Here is an 8818-nt window from a genome sequence, read left to right on the forward strand (position 1 = left end):
GGCGAAAAAAACGGATCCTTTGCATAAGTTTTTACATGCGGCCTGTCCGGTTTTTGCCGCTTGCGGCAGGCTACTGAGCATGCGCAGTGCAAAAAAAATGCATGCGGCGGCCGGAGGTGGTTTTTGCCGCATCCGGCGTCCATAGGCATGCATTGGAAAAAGCGCCGCATCGGCCGAATGCGGCGAGATGCGGTTTTTTGCCGGACAAAAAAACGTGCCAGGCAACGTTCCACCTGGCCGCCGCATCGGCTAAATATGCCGCATCCGGCAAAAACCGGACCGAACGCAAGGCCATGCGGCACAATCTGGCATTAATGAAAGTCTATGCTGAAAAAAACGCAACCGGCGGCAAAAAAAAACAGTTGCGTTTTTTCTGCAAAGAGCCGGATTGTGCCACACAGCAAAAACCGGATGTGTGAAAGCAGCCTTAGTGGTTGGACCTCCACTCATCAATGACATCACTTTCCTCTGGTTTTCCTCAGACAAGCCCTTTAATGTTCAGACAGGTCAGAGCTGAGTCACAACACACAATATTACAAACTCTAGTACTGAAGGTCTCCACACACAGACTAAAGTCGGCCAAACCCGCCTATGTCTGATGGATTGGTTGACAGTGTATTGCGTGTAGGGGCCTCCCCAGTTTGTTGAATTTCCAGCATCTGATTGTTGTATTCCTCAGGTGTATTGGGTGCTAGAAATGTCTGGCAGCGATTCTCCCATAGAGAACACAGGAGCGCCGCTGAGCCTGATGTTCCAATTTGTAGGTGAGTTGGGGATGATGGCTGTTGACCAAACGGCCTTGTGACTATGATTACATGTGCATATGTATCTGCTCAATTTATCCATTGATGAAGCTGAAGAAGGCAATATCTGTCAAAACGAGTAGTACAGTTACTTTTAATCGTTTATTAAATATGACTAATTAAGTTTATCACACGTGGACTCGCCATTCTTTACCCATCCACCTGGAGTAGGCACGGATCGTACCATTTTCTGTTCGTTAGTCTACTGTTCCGGGCCCTGAGGAGGACTCCTAATTCAGCGGACAAATTCAGCTACCACCGGTGGGATTGATGATTTTGACAATCAATACATGCCTGGTATCTCCAGCACAAGGTGAGTTCATATCTCTATGAGCACTCCCTATTTGATCAGACTGGTACGCCCAGAAAGCACCGCTTGGTCTTTTATCTTCACAGATTACACCTATTGTACATTATTTAAATGGTTAATGGCGGGGGCTTTCTCTTTACCCCATTACTGATATGTCCATCATGAAGCAGGTTGGGGTGTGTTGAGCGGGTTCAGTAGCTGAGATGACTCCACACACATCAGATGGCAGCTAAATTAAATAGCAGCCATCTGTGTCTAAAGGTACCGTCACAATAAGCGATGCTCCAGCGATCCCACCAGCAACCTGACCTGGCAGGGATCGCTGGAGCGTCGCTACACGGGTTGCTGGTGAGCTGTCACACAGGCAGATCTCACCAGCAACCAGTGACCAGCCCCCAGCGACGCGTGGAAGCGATGCTGCGCTTGGTAACTAAGGTAAATATCGTGTAAACAACCCGATATTTACCTTGGTTACCAGCACACACTGCTTAGCGCTGGCTCCCTGCACTCCTAGCCAGAGTACGCATCGGGTTAATTACCCGATATGTAGTCTGGCTATGTGTGCAGGGAGCCGGCACTGACAGTGTGAGAGCGGCGGACGCTGGTAACGAAGGTAAATATCAGGTAACCAAGGAAAGGGCTTCTTGGTTACCCGATATTTACATTGGTTACCAGCGTCCGCAGAAGCCGGCTCCTGCTGCCTGCACATTTAGTTGTTGCTCTGTCGCTATCACACACAGCGATGTGCGCTTCACAGCGGGAGAGAAACAACTAAAAAATGGTCCAGGACATTCAGAAACAACCAACGACCTCACAGCAGGGGCCAGGTTGTTGCTGGATGTCACACACAGCAACATCGCTAGCAAGTTGTGCCTCAGCAGCAATGTTGCTAGCGATGTTACTTAGTGTGACGGTACCTTAAGGCTATGTGTCCACGGTAGAATGTTGCTGCGGATTTTTCTGCATGAAAATCCGCGACTTTCGCGGCAAATCCGCACCTTTTTTTGCCGCGGATTTACCGCGGAATTGCCGCAGATTTTGATGCGGATTTTTTTTTTTTCCCCATTCTATAGCCAAAATCCGGATCAAAATCCGCAACAATAATTGACATGCTGCAGATTTTTCCGGATCAAAATCCGCGGCAAATCCGCCGCGGAAAAATCCGCAGCATGGACACAGCATTTCCAAAATGCCATTGAAATGGCTTGGAAGTGCCGCTGCTGCAGATTTTCGGAAAATCCGCGGCTTTTCCGCGAGAAATCCGCGGCAAAATCCGCGCATTTTCCGCAGCGTGGACACATGGCCTAACAGTTGCATCCAGAGCTGAGTTCTGCCCACTGCTGTATGCAATCCTTGACCAGCTATTTGAGGGTACATACAGTTGTGGAGGATGTGTGCACGTTGTGCATTTGGAAGCCCAGGTACTGGATCTAGATGATTAGCCGGTAACACTGAGATCCAGTAATAATAAGGGAAGGCGTTTGCTGCTCACTGGGGTAGATGTTGGGGAGGATTGTAGTATGGAGCTGCAGGACAGTCAGGTAGCTAGCTGGGTCACAGAAGGCTGAGTAGAGGGAAGAGTGCCAGGGAGGCTACTCCTGATCTGCCACACCCCAACAAGTTTGCTAGGTTGGCAGATGAGGGGGTGTCAGTACAGGGGTAGCACTGCTGCAGCAAGACACATCCTCTGAAAGCCAGAGGAGTATCTGCTCCAATAAAGGGGGAAACAGAAGTGCAGGGCAAACCAGACGTGTGCTGGTAGTGGGGACTCCATTATTAGGGGAACAGATAGGACAATCTGTCAAAAAGACAGGGATCGCCAAACAGTGTGTTGTCTTCCTGGCGCTTGATTTTGGCACATCGCTGATCGAGTTGACATTTTACTGGGAGGGGTTGGTGAGGAGCTAATGGTCTTAGTGAACATCAGCACAAATTACGAAGTTAGAGGTAGGTGGAAGGTCCTTTTTTTTTTTTAATCAAATATTTTTTATTTTTCATTAAGTATACAAAGCCAATGCCATTTTTCAGCAGTAATAAACAGAACCACAAACTTTCCCTCCCCAACATCCCCTCACCCCCCCTCAGCGTAAACATAACCCGCATCTATACAAAAGAGCTCTCGTTTGTACCTTTCAGTGACATACATTGGAATGTATAGAACCAAGTATCCATGCTCAGAAAAGGTGTAAGGTCCTTAAAGATGATTTCAGGGGAGTAGGCTGTAAGCTGAAGGCAAGGACCTCAAAGGTTGTATTTTCTGAAATACTACCTGTACCACGTGATACACCAGAGAGACAGCGGGAGATGAGGGAGGTAAATAAGTCACTCAGGAATTGGTGTAGGAAGAAGGGTTTGGGTACCTGGAGAACTAGGCCGACTTCTCTGTTGGCTACAAGCTGTACGCTAGGGATGGGCTACCCTACCTCAATGGGGAGTGTGCAGCTGTGTTGGTGGAAAAATGGCTATAAGGGTGGAGGATTGTTTAAACTTGGGACTGAGGGGGGAGGGCATTTACTGTACAGGAGGGGAAGATAGTGATTTGGGCATAAGTAATGAAAAGGATGACATAGGGGGAGGGGTGAAGACAGTCAATATATTAAGCAAGAATAGAAGTGCGGAGAAATACATAAAGTGCATGTACACTAATGCCAGAAGCCTCACCAACAAGATGGAGGAATTAGAATTAATATTGTTGGGAAGAAATGATGATATGGTGGAGACAACGGAGACCTGGCTGGATGAGAACTATGACTGGGCTGTTAATGTACAGGGATATAGTCTGTTCAGGAATGACCATACAAATAAGTGAGGAGGAAATGTGTGTTTATATGTAAAATCAGCACTAAAACCCATCCTACGTGATAATATATGTGAGGCTAATGAAATTGTAAGAGTCCCTATGGGTGGACATAAGGGGAGGAAGGAAGAAGAATAAAATACTGATAGAGGTTAGTTATAAGTCTCCAAATATAAAGGAAACGGAAGAAAATATCCTCATAAAGCAAATAGATAACAGAGAGCATGAGAGAGGGGTGTTCAATACTGCGCCAAAAGATCACTGGAACAGATATTTAGATTAATGTATCTTTATTTTCATCCAGGTCTACGCGTTTCAGGAGCCACTGCCCCCTTCCTCAGGACCGTCAGGAAAGACAAACATCAAATCTGTCCTGGTGGACACCAGCATACAGATAAATAGACAAGATGACATCATGACACCACCCCTTCTTAAAAAAAATGAGCGGGAAAAAAGACAGTGCAGAAGCTGTCCAGGATGACGTAGTCAATGAATCTTCAAAAAATAAAGTTAAAACACAACTGGGATAACATGATCAAAAATGACAGTCAAAATGCATATATTGAATGAAAGAAAAAAATAAAATTTGAAAAACAAAAAAACACGTGTTTGTTCAATAATGTGTATAAAATATATATATATATATATATATACAGTGCCTACAAGTAGTATTCAACCCCCTGCAGATTTAGCAGGTTTACACATTCGGAATTACCTTGGCATTGTGACATTTGGACTGTAGATCAGCCTGGAAGTGTGAAATGCACTGCAGCAAAAAAGAATGTTATTTCTTTTTTAATTTTTTTTTTAAATTGTGAAAAGTTTATTCAGAGGGTCATTTATTATTCAACCCCTCAAACCACCAGAATTCTGTTTGGTTCCCCTAAAGTATTAAGAAGTATTTCAGGCACAAAGAACAATGAGCTTCACATGTTTGGATTAATTATCTCTTTTTCCAGCCTTTTCTGACTAATTAAGACCCTCCCCAAACTTGTGAACAGCACTCATACTTGGTCAACATGGGAAAGACAAAGGAGCATTCCAAGGCCATCAGAGACAAGATCGTGGAGGGTCACAAGGCTGGCAAGGGGTACAAAACCCTTTCCAAGGAGTTGGGCCTACCTGTCTCCACTGTTGGGAGCATCATCCGGAAGTGGAAGGCTTATGGAACTACTGTTAGCCTTCCACGGCCTGGACAGCCTTTGAAAGTTTCCACCCGTGCCAAGGCCAGGCTCTAACTTATTTGCATCTTATCAAACCTGCTAAATCTGCAGGGGGTTGAATACTACTTGTAGGCACTGTATATGCTAGACCAGAGACCATCAATAATGTGTTTATTGGAGATGCATTTGACGAGCGAAACGACAAATTTACTGAACAAGCGATGGGTACAAAACGCGTATCATTCTACTTTTTCTTCTTATGCTAGAGGGGTCTCTGTGTTAGTCCATAGATCCGCCCTATATGAAGAAGTGGAGACATGGATAGACATAGAGGGACAATATGTAATGGTGATCTGTAAGTTGTATGGACAATTATTATGCATTACTGCTATATATGTTCCACCGCCTTACAATAGTGTCAAAATTAGAGAGGTGAGAGAGCGTTCGGCTAAATGGGGGACTTTGCCATTCTTGTTGGTCGGTGACTTTAATAATGTCATAAATGCATATTGGGACAGAAGCAGAAACTCACTGGAGGCGAGCAGGGATGGAGCGACAGCATTTGTTATCTTTGTTCAAGAATTGGGGTTGGTAGACGTTTGGAGGATAAGGAATTTAGGGGTGACCTGTTTTTCCTGTCACTCAGCGACCCATGGTACGTTTTCCCGTATAGACCTGGCCTTGGGAAATGAAATGATGGATTCTGTAATTTCAAATGTTGAATATTTGACTAGAGTAATATCGGATCATAGTCCAATACTGGTATCTATTAAAAAACGGGGAGTAGGGGAGAGGCTAACAAGAGAATGGAAGCTACATCCGGTTTGGGTAAAAAGTATTGACATGGACGGTATAGCCAGTGAGATTCTGGAATATTTTACCCTTAATAGAGGTAGTGCGGATCCATTGGTAGTTTGGGACGCCATGAAGACATACCGGAGAGGCCTTTTATTTAGAGATGTTTGCCGCTGTAAGTCTCGTAGTAGGCAGGGGGAAATTGATTGCTTAGAGGTCTTGAAGGGAGCAGAAGCAGAGATGGTAACACAGCCCACACCAGAGAATAGGCAGAAGCTAAAAGCAGCTCAGGAAGAAGTTAATAAGGTGCAATTGGAGAAAATAGCTAGAAAGCAGGCTTTTCAAAAAGAGAACTTTTATGCGGAGGGAGAAAAGGTGGGACATCTGTTGTCGGTGGTGAGGCAGCCCAGAGACAATCATCCTTTGTGCATTGCATTCGCACCACAACGGGAGATTTGGTTACGTAGGGGGTAGATATTCTGGACACGTTCGCAGCCTTTTATGAGGAATTATATTCCACTAAAGGGGAGATGAGACAGAGCGACCTAGAGGCTTAGGTACAATGACATTACCCAAAATTACAGAGACAGAGAAACACAGTCTAGAGGGCCCCATCACACTTGAGGAGATAGAGCTTTTCTTGGCATGGCAAATGAAAAAGCCCCGGGGGTAGATGGTCTACCGGTGGAAGTATACAAATCTTTGGAAGAAATACTCTTACCCAATTTGCTGAGTGTCTTGGAAGAGGCAAGGGAGAGGGGGACACTGCCAGAGTCTATGAGGGAGGCGATAATAACAGTAATACCTAAAGAGGATAAGGATCCAAAACTCCCCGAATCATACAGGCCCATCTCACGGTTAACGACGGATGTAAATATTTTGGCCAAAGTACTCTCTAATCGATTAACAGAAGTGATATCTACCCTAATCCACCAGGATCAGTCTGGTTTTATGCCTAATAGATCTACGGCAAAAAAATATACGACAATTATACCTTAACATGCAACTGCCGGTGGACAATCCGGGACAGAGAGTAATAGCTTCATTAGATGCTCATAAAGCATTTGACAGTGTGGAATGGGGATACCTGTGGGGAGTGCTAAGACATATGGGATTTGGCCCTAATTTTATATCCTGGATACAGCTGTTATATACTAGACCAGTAGCTAAAGTGAGGATTAATGGAATGTTGTCACACACTGTGGATCTACAAAGGGGTACTCGCCAAGGATGTCCGCTCTCGCCTCTCCTTTTTGCTCTAGCAGTGGAACCACTGGCGGCTGCTTTACGGCAGAACAGAGACATAAAGGGATTTGTATATGGTCATCTAGAAGAGAAGATAGCCCTCTATGCAGACAACATTCTATTGTTTCTGGGAGACCCAGGGGCATCGGTGAGATGTGCCATGCAGGTGATCGAGCGGTACAGGGGGAGAAGGGGGGGGGGATCTCTGGACTAACTATCAATTGGACCAAATCGAATCTGTTTCAGGTGGACGCGGGAGTGGATAGGTCGATCCTGAGTGATGAGGTCAACAGACTGCGGCTTGTGGAAAAGTTTGGATATCTGGGCATTCAGGTATCCATGCCAATTGGGAATTACATTACTATTAATCTAGTCCCTTTGCTGAAGCAACTGCGAAGTAAGATAACTGCTTGGAATAAGCTTTATCAGTAATAGGACAGATTAATCTTATTAAAATGGTGCTTATGCCCAAGATACTCTGTGTTGCACAATTCTCCTGTTTGGATCCCTCAGTCACTTTAAGGAGATTGATTCCATGTTCCGTGCTCTAATATGGAAGAACAAACAAGCTAGACTTAAACTCGAGACGCTACAGAGACCGAAGGATGAGGGGGGGCTAGCACTAACCAATCCGGGAATATATTATCTGGCAGCTCAGAGTCAACATTTCAGGGGATGGGCAGATTCAGGGGTTGCAGACTCAGCATCCAGACTGTTAGGGCATGTTCTGCATCGGAAACCATTAGTGTTCGGACTGGAGGACGGATCATTTGGAAGAACAGGAAAAACGAGCCCCACACTTAGCCTGATGAATAGAATCTGGAGGAAGATCAAGCAAATAAGAGGGATTACAGCAATAACTGAATTCTCTCCGTTGTGGGACAATGAACACTGCTCTGAGATATACAAGATAGGCAAAATTAAGGAATGGGCACGTAAAAGGTATATGGTATATGGGACAAATTCTTAGCCAGGGACGTCTGAAATAGGTTACACAAATACAGGATGAGTTTGGGATATCCCCACTTGGGTGGTACCAGTACAAACCGTTGGCGCATGCAGTGGTGGCTCAGGGGGTTAAGCAATCATTGCTGGTACAGGCAGACCTAGTACTGAAATATGTGTGTAGTAGTGGACCCACAAGAGGAATCATATCTACTATCTATAGCAGGGGTCTCAAACACGCGGCCCGCGGGCCGCATGCGGACCTTCAGGTGGCTTCTTGCGGCCCACTGGCCCGTGGACCCGGTAAAGATGGCGACCGGTGCAAGAGGCCGCAGCCTACAGCTATCTATTTCAGTTTACAGTTTTGTCTTTGCCGGGCACAGTAAAGTTCTCGCTGCAGAACACAATAACATTCGCCTGCCAATCAGAGGCAAGCACCTGCTCCATATGACCTCAGATGCTTACCTGTGATTGGCCAGTGGCTGTTGTGCAGTGAGAACTGCTCTGAGTGCTCTGCACGTGCCGGCAGAAAGTTCAGCAGTGACAGGCAGGAGCTGTGATCATTATCGGGTCCACATGCCTGCGTGCTGCTGAGCCGACGGAGGATAGGTGAGCAGAATGTGTGTGTGTGTCAGCTGAGGCTGCACAGGGTGTGTGTGTGTGTGTGTGTGTCAGCTGAGGCTGCACAGGGTGTGTGTGTGTGTCAGCTGAGGCTGCACAGGGTGTGTGTGTGTGTGTGTTTCTGCTACTGGCTGAGGCT

At 45.9% G+C, this 8818-nt stretch overlaps 1 long non-coding RNA gene across 1 annotated transcript; it reads left to right on the forward strand.

The window, feature by feature from the left end:
• The first annotated feature begins 123 nt into the window (after positions 1-123).
• LOC142245962 (uncharacterized) lies at positions 124-4477 on the forward strand. Its single transcript, XR_012724831.1, has 3 exons — positions 124-764; positions 1005-1116; positions 4215-4477. It is a non-coding gene; the product is annotated as an uncharacterized LOC142245962 (long non-coding RNA).
• Positions 4478-8818: the final 4341 nt, after the last annotated feature.

This window comes from Anomaloglossus baeobatrachus, chromosome 7 (assembly GCF_048569485.1).
Source record: "Anomaloglossus baeobatrachus isolate aAnoBae1 chromosome 7, aAnoBae1.hap1, whole genome shotgun sequence".
Lineage (NCBI taxonomy): Eukaryota > Metazoa > Chordata > Amphibia > Anura > Aromobatidae > Anomaloglossus > Anomaloglossus baeobatrachus.